Here is a 14724-nt window from a genome sequence, read left to right as displayed (position 1 = left end):
TTAAAGAAAGGTTATAATATAGAAAGAATATTATTTATACTTATAATTATGTTCTATAGTCTTTATCATGGCTTTCTGAAGGCAGTGGCATCCAGTACTTTATTGCAGATAATTTGCATGTGTACAGATGCACCACCTTTGATCGCATGTGGAAACATGACAGTTGATTGAATCAACACACACACGCTGGAGTACACACTGATGTCACTGGCTGGAGGAAGTCAAATGGTTTAGAGTAGATGAGTATATGTTATTTTAACATGTAAAATGAATGGTTAATTGGACCATAAATATAAATTACATTCTAAAATTATTACCAAAAACTGCATGTTTAACATGTAAGTTTTATTACGGTATCCAATTTTTCTTTTATAAATGTTTCTATTGATTGTTTTAGTCAATTTGTGTGAACCAATAATTACAAATTATAATTATGATGAGTTCTTATATGGTTTGACTGATTCACATGCTTTAATCTTTCAAGGTTTTGTCCAAGCAATTTGAATTCCCTTAAAAGTTTTAATGGAATTTCAATTTCAAAATACATTGTAGTGAGCACTAATAGTGTAATGGCATTACCCCAGTGCTGGGAGTATTTACTTGTATGTAGCATAAGTATTTGGCTAAGTTCAAAGGCACAGCCCCCCACTGGCTACACCAATGCTCAGTGAGGGTGGTACCTATAGGGGCTACGGATCAAAAATGATCGCTAGTAAATACTATTTATTACTACTGACTCGTGCCCACACTAGCTACTACGGCCATAATTACATGGTTCATTCTCATATTTCCGTCATCTGTCGATCTCTACCAGATGAAAATTAAAGCATACTTTTTCAAGATTTTGTACGAGTTGGACTTTTCACTTTCCATTTGAAGGGAGTACGGAAAGTGTGTGAATGCGTAAACATGTGTGATTTGTGCGTTAAAGTAAACCCTTAATATCAGTCATAATCAGAAGTAACAATGTTTAAATGGTACATAGCGAAAAGGGACAAGGGGGCATAGGCGTAGATCCCGGGGGGATGGGGGGCGGGGAAAAATCCCCAATATTTTGCCAGGGGGATGTTCCATACAATCATCCCCCAATGTTGACGCTCTGATAATGGGTTTCTGGCCAAATTAACCTCATATTTGCCCATTTTAGCCCCAAAAGTGCAAATTTTCGCACGCATTTAATCTACTTTTACACCATATTTCATCAGTTTAGCTTCAAAATAGCAAAAATTTTCATAAACTAATTCTGTCGCCAAAGGGTGTTGGATTGACTATACTTCAACATTTTTTCCAACTTCATCCCCCCCAATGTCAAAAAGAAATCTACGCCACTGCAAGGGGGGGCACTACGACAGTGTTGTCACTTTAAAATTTTAGTAGGCAGTGCTTATTAGGGGAGGCGTGCTAATTAGGTTGAATACTGTGAACACTATTATAGCTTCATTGTGTTCTTTCATGGAATAAAGACCCTGTATTGATTTGTATTCAATAACTTGGACATGATGTTGTAATAAATCAACATGTTTGAGAGGTATTTTGTCCATTAAAATGAATGATGTTAAATTATCAATGACTAAGATGTGCTTCTTTTCTTTTGTCTGGAGAAGGCAAACCTAACTGATGTGTTGAAGCCATCAAGACCCCAAGCCAATATCTCACAGAAATGTTGTCTAAGGACATATTTTCAACATACCTGAAGTTGATGGTGGGTAAAAATGTCGGACATTGGTTTTCAGGGGGGGGTCAAAATGTACAATTGGGGTTTTGCATGGGTAATATCTCAGCTAAAAATATTCTAATAGGCTCAATATTGGATAAGAGCAATGTCCTACCAAAGGGCTCTGACTGGCAAAAAAATGGACAAAAAAATTATGTTTACTTGGAGTAAAGGAGTTACAAGTTTTCTGATGCCAGATTTGAATTCTACACAAAAACATACCCCAGGATACATACTTTTCAAAGTTGTAAAGGGTTCCTTTTATACATTTTTATGCTGACCCCCCTAAATTTCAAATTGATGCCACGGGAAAACTTAATGGAGTATGAAGCTCAAATTTTCGGATTTTACTTTCTCATCAATATCTACCACCACACAGAAAAAGAAAAAATTGAAGAGGTGCTGCGGTGCACATCCCTGGAGTTGACATGGAATGGGTCAGCTACAAAGAAATTGCTCTAAAAAAGACCAAAAACTGGAAATGTGAATTGACTTTTCTTTTCGATGACTAACTATTAATTTAGATGGCCCAAGTGACATACCCAAACACTCAGTGGCAGAGCCAGAGTAAGTTGTGTGATTTCTCAATCTGATTTTTTTTTTTTAATTTCAGAATTTTCTGTCTAATCTCCTGACCAAAAGTATAGGGCAAATCCAACTCGAAATTTGGAAAGTATCAGGATTTACTGATTTTTCTCCTTGATGTATTTACTATTAAATCACAACCTGAGCTATAATCCAGACATAGCTATTTTTCTCAGCTAATAGCAACAAAATGTTTTCACTGCAAAGCATTTCTGGCACCAGCCACCATCCATACCGTACTAAAAGTATTACAAATCCCAGCAGGGGAAATGGGACGAATTTGCATAAAACCAAAAGGCTCAAATTTTAAAAACCACACCAATGTATTCCTCTCATCATAAGGATTCAGAAAAAGTTTAGTTTTACCCATCTCCAGTGTACAATTTACGAGTTATACATGCAAGCAAAAAGGTAAAATATTAAATTTTTGGTTTAGGGGCCATATAATATTGAAATATGTTCTGATCTTTATCATTATTTATGTGTTGATGAATTAATTGGCCTTGCTATGAGTTCGAAAATATTGGACTTCACTACATGTATGTCTTGTCTAATATATTAAAACTCATAGCTCGACCAATAAATACAGACTCGATCGAATTTTATATCAAAATGGTCTCAAATTGTTCCTTTGGCAAAACTAAATCGGAATAAGAATAGTTTGCATCGTTATAAATGCTTTGTTACAACTTAGGAAACAATACAAAGATCAATTATAGGATTACACCTGAGAAATGGGCAAAATATTCTTTGTCTAAAATGGTTTTGTGTAGGGACCATGTAGGATCACTTTGATCAAAATTACCCCTTTGGAGCTTAAAATGTAACATTTCAAAAATTGAACATCACAGGCAAAATTCTACTTTTTCTGAAGTTTTCTGGGTTTACCAAAATTATTTTAAAAATTTAAAATCATGGGACCATTCATTTGCTGTCATTTTAGATTCAGATTCTTCTTCTATCCAGTAAAACCAAAGTACAATATTCTTCAATGAAATAATATTCATTATTGGGGTGTAAATTAACAGTTGTCTATCCGTTTCAATGGACCACAATCCGGTCGTTTAATAACCATCTAAACATATGAAAAGTTATTTATTTTTTCAGTTCTGGAGTTTTCTTGGATCTACAGCTAATTTAAAATGCTAGAATCATTCTTGGTTGACATCTAAAAAAGAAGGAAAAAAAGAAAGAAGAAAAATAGGCCCAGTGCTTTTAATATGCAAAGTTCATGTCATACTATATATTAATGATTTCAAAATGCATTGAATTTGTATCCATTTTGAAATCATTAATAGAGTATGACATGAACACAAATTATAACTTTGCATATGAAAAACACAAGGGCTTATTTTTCTTTTCTTTTTTAATATCAACCATGAATGATCGTAGTATTTAGTTCTACGTCCAGGGACACTCCAAAAGCGATAAAAAAAACTTTAATATTAAATTTTTATTTTACGTTTATACAATTAGTGATTTTCCTAAACAGATAGTGCAAATTGTGGTCGGTTAAACATGTTAATGTAGACACCCCTAATTCAAACATATTTGTTTATATACCAATTGGGGAGTAAAGTATGAAACAGGTTTGCAACATTGATCCGATTTCAATAATACATGTAATTATATTTTATACATTGTATTGTTTTAATGCAAATTTCCAGCAAAAACAATTTATTACAAACACGGTCAGAATGAAACCGTTTAATAGATGGCTCTGTACTGGCTATTTGAATACTGTAGCCACAAAATCCAGGAACAAAATAGACTCATTTTAAAATAATACTACACTGAGTGCACTCAAATGATTATCTTATAAATATATAACACATGTCGAGGGGTCAAAGACGTAACTCCATTTTGGCGATTCTGAGAAAAATGAGGTTAAAGATGGAGTCCGAAGTTTTAACGGAGAAAAATCACAGAATCGGAGGTTCAACACGGAAAATGACATTTTTGTACGATGTAACAAAAATAGTAAAAGATAAGAGAAATGAATGTTAAAAACAATCACGAGTTGTGTGTGTCAATTTTTATGATAAATATACTGTTTAATAATACCAAAATAAAGGTATTTTACCAAGGCATGAACCCCTATATTCCTCCAAACATCGTAACAGTCGGCCTATTATCGTGATAATATTCCAAACAGAGCATATTGATCGCGAATATTCGCGATATTGAACACCTTATTTTGACATTATATCATTGTTTATACATTTTAAGCTTTATTCATGAAACACAGATTTACAAATTTTAGAACACGGATTACAACACGGAAAATGGATTTTAGAAAACGGTAAACTTCGGACTCTAGTTAAAGATAATGGTCCACATTGACTTGTGTAGTTAAGTCTATGTTTCACCATTTGTCATTGATTTCAATGGGGTGCTAATTGGAGTTACTTCTATGTGTTTATTGGGAAGTGCTCATGTTTCTTAACATTTTGATATCAAAATCTCATTTTTGCAAAAAAATGGAGTTGCATGTTTGTGTCACTGACCCCACAATGTATAGTACTTATAAATACTTAACAGAAGTTAACACATGTATACAGGTGAGCTTCTATTATGGGGGAGGGTTGGTCACTTGCATTTCAATTGTACATCAAATCTAGTTTAGGGTTAATTTTGCATTGTTGAGCAAGATAATCAAGCTTGGGGGAGCACTTAACACAAATGAACATACAAGTATATTCCCTCAGACAGACCCCACCCCCCTTTCTGAATTTTGTAGCTCTGAAAGACCCCCTAAATTTGACCAAAATAGAGCTCCCAAAGACCCTTGATTTGGATAATTTCAGCTCTAAAAGACCCCTAAATTGCTCATTCCTCACATTTCTGGTTTTATTTAGCAAAAGACCTTTGATTTTGACTGTTAACAGCTCCAAAAGACCCCCCCCCCCCTTTTACTACATGTGCATTGTGAGCTCCCAAAGACCCAACACCTCAAAAATTCTGGGGAACATCATACCCACCAAAATTGTATGATGTGCCCCCCCCCTGGTAATCAAGTACATCTTGTTAAGGGTAGCCACAGTTACATTATGAAAATAGACTGATTTGAGCCCTGGGTTTTGAGTGTCAAAACTTCAAATAGAGTGACATAACCTTTTTTTAAAATTAATATGCTTGTTTAGAGTCACAGCAGCTGATAGGTGTATCCCATTATGCTCTGCAGTGCCATATTAGAACTGCACATGCCATAGAAAGTGTACACAAAATCCCTCACTTCAACTTTCTCTTTTTTACTCCCTTATATCAGAGGAGAAAAAAATATGATCTCTAAAGTATTGTGAAACTATCCACAGCTCTCAATATTTAAGCAGCTCTTACTTTTGTTTTGTATGTATTTGTTATGGAGCAAGCAGATAGACTGCAATGCATGATGGGGTACTCCCTTCGGCTGCTGTGGTTTAGAGTAAGAAAACAAGCGAATGTATGTCTGGTGTGTGGTTTTACACATGTATAGAAAAATCTTTTTTTTTTTTGCTTGTGTAATTAATGTCCTGCGATCTGTGTTATACATACTGATGTGATGATATATATGTTGAAGTACAGTATATATAGTCTCACATACTAGTGCTAGTCCAACAATGAAGTTTCATACCCTTGGATGATCCACAGTATATCAGCTAGTATCAGTCTGAATCTCACTTTGGTTGTGTTTGCCCAATAGAAACTCACATTTATCAGTCTCAAACTGCCCAACTCCTACAGTGATGTTTAGGACTGAGTGGTAAATCAAATGAATACTAACAATAAACTACAATGTACAATGCTCTTCAAAATGGTTATTGGTCCACCTATGGAAAAGTTGCACTGTACTAATACTATGGCCTTTTTTCAGTGACTTCTTTCTAGTCCGAAGGGCTGCTAGCCTGAAGGTTCTCTAGTCCGAAGGGTCGCTAGTCCAAAAACCAAATTAAGTTTGCTAATCCGAAGGTTCTCTAGTCTGAATATAGAATAAGGGTTTAGGGTTAGGGTTAGCGAGCCTTATTTTATATTCGGACTGGAGAACCTTTATTATTCGGACTAGGTAACTCGATATTCGGACTAGCGAGCCTTTTTCAGAATTCAGACTAGCGATTGGTAAATTACGTGTTCGGACTAGCGAACCTTCGGACTAAGGAGCCTTCGGACTAGGGAACCTTCAGGCTAGAGAGTTGTCGCCCTTTTTTCTCGGTGTTATTTCTAACATACTGAAATTCCACTTTCACTGGTATCAAGCCTGATCTTTTCTCTAATCTCCCCCTTCCCCAACAATCAATGCTGGGTAGGCCTACTACTACGAATTACTAGGCATGTATGAGCAAATTGCAGGATACAACATTGATGAGGGGAATGGGATGGTTCATTTACATTAACCTACATGTGATATGTGTTAAAGTATCCCAAACATATCCCAACACTTTTGATGAGCATTGTAGATACTAACAATCAAAATAACATACATACTTTGTACTGTAATCAGTACTGTTGTCTGTTGGCAATATTAGGAAGATGTAACTGACAGATTAAATTGAGTTGTAATGCAGTCATCCTCCCCCCCCCCCATGAAGGTTTATAGTAGATACAAAAGAAGATAGATCTTATATCTATTTTGGTGACTTAAATACAAATAAGGCCAAAAAAAAGTTTGCTTATCCTCCACCGACCCAACTGACCCAATTCTGAAAAAGTTGTGGAGGACAAGCAAACAATCTTTCTTTTTTTTTTGCATAAGTGGAAGGCCATTTAAAAAAGCTGTTTTGTTGTTGCTTTTGTTTTATTTTTGCCTTTTTGTAATTTTAAAGTAAATTGTCCAGATTTTGAGCCTGCACCAACTAAAAAAAAAAAAAAAAAAAAAAGAAGAAAGAAAAAAGGATCAAATAGTATAGCTCCTTGACTGAGGTATTTCTAAATTCTTACTGCCAAGCATCACCGCTATATGTGACACAATTTGATCCAACCATACTACAGGAAGCAAAAAACAAATTGTTGAGCTGAGGGTATACTTATCCCTTATTCCTTTGCATACTTCACAATTGCCACCTTTGGTGTGGATAGATCAAATCTTTTCACCCAACTATGAGTATTTTTATGTTACACACTTTACAATACAACAATTATTTTAAAATCATAATTACCATAAATGTGACCTAAATAACACCATGGGTAATTAGGGAAGACATTTTTTGGGGAGCTTATATTAAAATTATCTGAAGTCAATGTAATTTTCCCATGTTTAAGCAACACTGCAGTGCACTGTACTTAAAATAAAAATCATTAAAGAAATGGAGCTCAGACAAACTGGCATTATAATAAAGGAGAGAAAAAAATCAGAACCGTTCGGATTTGAACCAGCGCGCACTGAAGATTACATGTCGTTCAGCTCACCACCACACGCCACAACAGCTCATGGTAGATATGCCTGTGAATTGAACATGTAATGATTTGATTCTCTCGTAAATGTCTCACGGCCAATAAAAATTATTTATAAATAGAGAGGGCAGCGTATCTGCTGTGTCCTAGCAGGACATCAGTCAATATTAGATATTTACATCCCTGCTATATCAATTATCATATAGATTTGCATATAAAGTCATCTTAATACATGATAAAAGTACTATTTCAGTCTTAATATTAGGTCAGTTAACAATAGGCAAAGTAAAAAAAATACACATGTATTGTCTGGACTTTTTCAAAAATCGGTGAGAGAGACCCTTTTTTTACCATTCATTTCTGTGTAAAATTGCAATCGCAACATGTTTGTCAACACATCGTAAAAACAGGGAGGCCCCTTATATTTTTGTTACTTCCCCAAAGTCCTACCTCTAGCTTGAAGAGAGTGTTTGCAATGTGTTTACAAATGATAACCAAGAACTTCTTAACATGTCTATTCATTACAACAATTTTAGAAACAAAGTAAGGGAGCAAAGAAGAAAAATATTTAAAAAAATAAAAAAAATATTTGAAAATCCCCAAAAATCGGTGAGAAGGGAACGATATACATGTTATTTATTTTACTTGGCCTAACAAGGAAAAACGATTTGTACATACTGGATGAATGCAATATAACTCTTTCCCAATGCATGTACAATAGTACCTGCTCCAAATAATTGTGGGCCTACTAATTATGACCTCTTTTCTATACACAGTACAATGTATTACAATTATTTGCCAAGTCATAGTGGGAACATTGCACAAATCAACCTGATTATCATCATTAATTGATATCAAAGTCACTACTGAATGAGTGTAGCAGCACTTCATCAAAACTAATGATATTCAAACAATTATTCATTATCAGTCAGTTTTAACAGGTTTCCTGTCATCTGAGAGCTGTGACTGGGCGTTTCTTTTTCAGTTGTTCTTTCTGAAATCCTGAGCAGCATACCGAGCGTCCATGGGGTATTCTCTCGCAGCACCGTTCCATTGCTTTGATTACTTCTCTACATTGAGACTCCTTGTATTTTTGGGCTAAAAAATAAATGAAAATTAAAGAAAGACAACATGATTAAACAACATAATCTTGAGAGTACTACATACTATGGTACTAGTACCCCGACAAGTACACATGCCAAACATAACATAACATAACATAACATAACATAACATAACATAACATAACATAACATAACATAACATAACATAACATAACATAACATAACAACAACAGCGCTTAATATAGCGCAATACAAAAAATATGAACATTACGATTTACAAACAAATACAAAAATAACAACAACAAAATACATTAGAAAATAATATTATGTTTTTGAAAGATTCAACTGTGAGAGAGGTCCGTAGGTTAGGTAACATGATGCTACTTCCAGGGCCCAGGAAGTAGCATCATGTTCATAGGTATTACCAATAGTAGTTCTACTACCATAGCAAGAACACCATCCCTTGCTATGCATGATGCCATCCTGATCTTGCAAAATAGATCAATCAAAGGAATGAACTTGTCCAATACTAATGACAGAAGAATGGCTGCTAAGCAGAGCAGGGCCCTGTTGTTGCTTATTATTATTCTGGGAGGAGACATCCAATTAAATCCAGGGCCTGTTCGGTTCCCATGTGGAGTTTGTAACCGGGCAGTTGCCAAGAACCACCGTGGCCTAGAATGTGATGACTGCAATTTTTGGGTCCACATCAAGTGCGGGGAAGTCACCAACAAACAGTACGAAGAGATGCTTCATTAAGGGCAATTCACTTGGATCTGCCCCAACTGCGCCCTGCCCAACTTCAGCGACAGCTTCTTTGATAGTAGTGATTTTTCACATTCAAATCTGTTTGATTCATTATCAGACATTGACAATTCCGAGCTAGATGAGGCAAATGATGGCAGCAGTAATGCTACAACTCATCCAGCACGGTTAGAAAATACGCAAACGAAGTTGGATCCTGGTTGGAAGGAACAACATACTGCTAAGCCAAAACCTGAGGTTAAATCAAAACTCAAGAAAAGGAAATTCAAAATCATGACCATTAACTGCCAGGGACTGAAAGGTAAACAACGCCAAAAGTATTTAGCATCAATATTTGACACCGAAAAACCTGATGTAGTGATGGGACAGGAATCAAAGCTTGATGGTTCCTACACAGACTCTGAGGTCTTCCCTGAGGGATACCTGGTTAAGAGGAAGGATCGTGATGCTAATGGAGGGGGAGTCTTCATAGCTTACAAAGATAACATCGTGGTGAATGAGGTTAAGGGTGTTGGTATAGATAGCGAGCTAGTGATGTTCAAGTTTGGAAATCAGCTCCTATGTACGTTGGATCCTTTTACAGACCACCATCTAGGGACACTACACCTATCCTATCTCTGGAGAAAGATCTTGAGAAAATCTTCAAGCAGAAGCACATCCCAAAGGTCATCTTGACGGGAGATTTTAACCTAACGGGAACAGATTGACTGCCTTATTCTTGACTTCTCAAAGGCGTTTGATTCCGTGCCCCACCAACGCCTGCTATATAAACTGGACTGGTATGGAATCCGAGGAGATACTCACAACTGGATCAAGAATTGGCTCACAGGAAGAACACAATCAGTGGTAGTTGATGGAGAATGCTCAGAGGAAACAAGTGTCATCTCAGGAGTTCCCCAGGGGACAGTATTAGGTCCCCTGATGTTCATCCTTTATATAAACGACATTGAAGAAGATACATCTAGCACCATAAAGCTCTTTGCTGATGATTGCTTGGTCTATAAAAAGATCAAATCCCAGTCTGATGCTGATATACTCCAGGCTGATCTCAACACCATGGTCAACTGGTCAGAACGGTGGCAATGAGCTTCAACCCAAAGAAGTGCACCCTTCTTCGTGTTACAAGGAAAAGGAAAGTTATCCAGCATATTTATAACATGATGGGATCAGACCTAGTCCAACTTGACCACAGTCCCTACCTTGGAGTAGAACTCTCCTCTGGCTTGGAATGGAAACACCATGTCAAAGCTATCACAGGCAAAGCACACAAAACCCTCAACTTTCTTCAGAGAAACCTATACAGCTGTCCAAAGAGGGTAAAGAAACAGGCGTACATCTCATTAATAAGACCAACCTTGGAATATGCTTCTTCTTGCTGGGACCCACATCACCAGAAAGAAATAATTTCCTTGGAAGCTGTGCAAAGAAAAGCAGCTAGGTTTATCACCAGCAATTTCAGCAGGAAAGCCAGTGTCACTGCTCTGATGACTGACTTGGAGCTGCCGACACTTCAGCAGAGAAGACAAGTCTCAAGGCTCTCCATGATGTACAAGATCCACCATCAGGAAGCTAAGGCAGAAATTCCCAGCCATTACACAACAACCAGGTCATCAACAGTTAGGACAAGGAATCAGCATGAAGCACAGTACACCATCATCACACCAAGATCGGATTCATATAAGTACAGCTTTTACCCAAGAACCATCACAGCATGGAACAAACTTCCGCTAGTTACCATCAACAAACCCAACGTCAAGATTTTCAATTCAGCACTCATTCAAGACCAGACCACTGCCACCAGAAGGCAAGAAGAGCTGTACATGGGCTCGACTTCTACGGCAGGTGTCTCACCCTTCATCTAAGTCAGCACCAGTCTTTTTTACTCGCACTTGAAATTTATTTAACCTTCACTTCTTTGTTGGTGGCGGGCGTAAGGATTTTTGATGTTAGTTTCTGCACCGAATGTGATGTTGCACCACTTGGCGAGATACCAGTGAATATTGGTCTACCAAGAATTACCGTAGAAGTAGAAGTAGGGTAGCCGGTAACTGGTTCCAGAGGGTGGGACCAGACACACTAATTGAACCATCACCATTTTTTCTTTTACTCCTGGGGATGACAAGGCCAGTAATATCCAGCTCAGAGCGAAGGCCTTTCCTAGGTGGAATGTAGAGTGGCTATATGATACTAATGTACGTGTACACATTTGAGATGAGTGACCACTCACCTCCAGAGACTAGACACTGACCAACAATTGATGCAATTCACAGAATCACATTCACACATAATATTATACATGTAGCGCGCCCGTAAAGCTAGGGCTGGATAGTCGTGGTGTGTGATATTCAGGTTAAGACTGCAATGCTGCCCTCATTTGTACACCTACATTGTACATGTAGGGAACAGATCGAATGGTGGACTTTTTAAAGGAACGCTGGTAGAGGTTTGAAATGTGTGGAACACAGCACATGCTGTATGCACAGCACGCTAGAGATAGAGCTATGACTATGGGTTTGCGCCAACTTGACACGGCGAACCCACAAGTTTTGTTCAGAGTCCATAAATTTGTATGGACTGCAGTCACTGCACTGGCTAATTGTAAATAAACACCCATAATTATGATAATTAAAAGGGCATTTCGTGATCCACAGCCTCATCCCCCCACTTTTCTCAAAAAAAGATGGGAATTTTATACCACTGGATACCTCTAGCTACATAATGTTTATACATGTACAAAATATTTCTTGCAGATTAATTCATTTCGCAAAAATATCGTCAAATTTGAATTACGTTCTGGTATACCAGAACGAAAGAGAATTCACGAACCCAGTTCCCTTTGTACTATGATCGTTATGAGTCGATACTGAGCAATCAGGTATGAATGGTGCACTATCGATTTGCTAAGCTTCTTATCTATAATTGAGCTTGGCCGGTTATGAACCACCGTTATCGCGACTTCTAAGCAGAATGACGTAATTTTTACCCACAAAGCATTGTGGCCGTGACCATAAACAAAGGAAAACAATTTACTTCCGGTAATTTTATAATGCCAATATTTCTTATGGCCAAGCTTGGCGGATCATAGAAACAACATTTCCAGTCTTGGAAAACCTTTCCAAATCATTTCCACTGGTTTAAAAGTCCCGCAGACACCCGCCAGTATTACTAATCATGATCAGAAAAAATACATAAATTCACCGTAACTTTGGAAGGAAATGAGGGAATTCGATCAGGTTTTCGCTAGTAAATCAACTTGAACTCGGAAACACAATGACGCAATCGAAGATCACGTGACCGATGCAAAAGGGCACTAATACCATCCATTTCCGGTACGGGTCACCAGGGGGGGTCTGTTTAAATTAAATTTTAAAATAGATGACCGATATTGTCGCATAACGATCATAAACATCAAAGGCTGTGTTGAGGGACTGCACTGATTAAATCCATTCAAGTGATGACTCGCGTTGAATAGAGTAATCGGCTTAACCCTATTGAGTGGATTAGGATTTTTCTGTGGAACCTCCTTCTATAATATAGGTATGCCAGGCAAACACATTTGCTAGTCAGCCAAATTCGCCGACAATGTCAATGCATTTTTACATAGAAATTTAAAACAACTGGCCGAAGAAAGAAACCTACATAAATATGTTTTCTATACTTCACTTGACCTATATCTGGTTCCATACAGCAATACGCAGTATTGCTGTCTGGTAAGCAGGTACGAATTGAGACGGCGTGAATTGAGACGTCGGAGCCGGTCAAACACAGAGGACTAGCCTACATCCCGTATCCTACTATCACTCAAACAAGCAAATCTCTTCACGAATTCAATCAACTTGCGATCCTACATCATCAGTTGAAACAAACATCTAAGTTTCCAAAACAACTTTGTCATTCCTCAAAACTACAAGTAACTTCATTAATAAAAATTGAAATCATACTATTACCCGTTATTGAAAATTTTGTTCGATTTATGTGAACCAAAAGAACGCACGAGTCGAGTTCAGTTTACCAAAATGGTAGCTCCTGCCTCCTGGTCACCTCAGATATGACGTCAGTATCAAGCTGCTTATTAAACCGTGGATCGGATTGGTTGAAATCAACGCCACGTTTTTGACCTTACAGGGGTCAGAGATATGCATATTCATGTATGAAAACAGCGATGCGGGATATAGTATCATCACCGAACTGAGATTTTGCGACATTTTCGATGTTTGTACCGGGAATTTCAGACACGGAGACTCATGGAGATTTCAAAAATTTCGTCCCAAAGGTAACCAAAGGGTTGGGGATCGCATTTTTAACTATCACTAAATGTTTCGGAATTGAGGTCGGCTAAAAAAGTAGACCGCTTTCGGGACTGTAATTGGTGTAGATGTCACATTTTGAACAGTGAGCGATAAGTGACCAATTTGATGCTCAGCGCAAGTGACTATCTTTACTCAAGGTACACTTGACCCAAATATATGATTTTTTATGGTGATAAGACACTCGCACATGGAATTTTAGAGGATTTTGATAGCAGTTCCATTAAAAAAGCTGCTATCATAATGAGACTAAGATCTAGAAACACCCCAAATGCCGTTTTGGGGAATTTTGCTAGCTGAATCTTTTTGACATTGTTTGATGAAAGTCAATCTTTGACAAGATGTAACTTTGCTAGGGAAAGTTCTATGAAAAAAAGGTTTTCAGTTTTGGCTTTGTTTACTCAAGGGCTTTAATTTGATATATAAAATGATGCAGTTTGATGGCAAATTTGAATTCACCTAGCATACCTATATAATACCTACCATGATAAAGGGCTGGGGTATGAACGTTTGGACAGTAGGGCCTATTTATTTTGGGACATCAGAGCACATCAGACATATCGAATTGCATTCTGAATACGAAGAATGTCATTCTGATATCAAATAATTTTGATTTTTTGAAATTCGCAATTTAATACACATTTTATGGCAAATCATTAAAATTGATATTTTTGATATTTAACAGTACTTGAAGTAAACTTTATAAATCTGATGATTTATACTTAAAGTGTATGTAGGTGGGATGAAAAGCCGACGATCAATTGAAAATTTTGACCTTTAGTATTGAAGATATGGATTTTTTCCCCAAAACACCAAAAAAAATAGGTCTTTTGGGAAAAAATCCATATCTTCAATATGAAAGGTCAAAATTTTCAATTGACCGTCGGCTTTTTCCTCCCTGCTACATACACTTTAAGAATAT

This window comes from Amphiura filiformis, chromosome 6 (assembly GCF_039555335.1).
Source record: "Amphiura filiformis chromosome 6, Afil_fr2py, whole genome shotgun sequence".
Lineage (NCBI taxonomy): Eukaryota > Metazoa > Echinodermata > Ophiuroidea > Amphilepidida > Amphiuridae > Amphiura > Amphiura filiformis.
Note: the sequence above shows the minus strand (reverse complement) of the source record.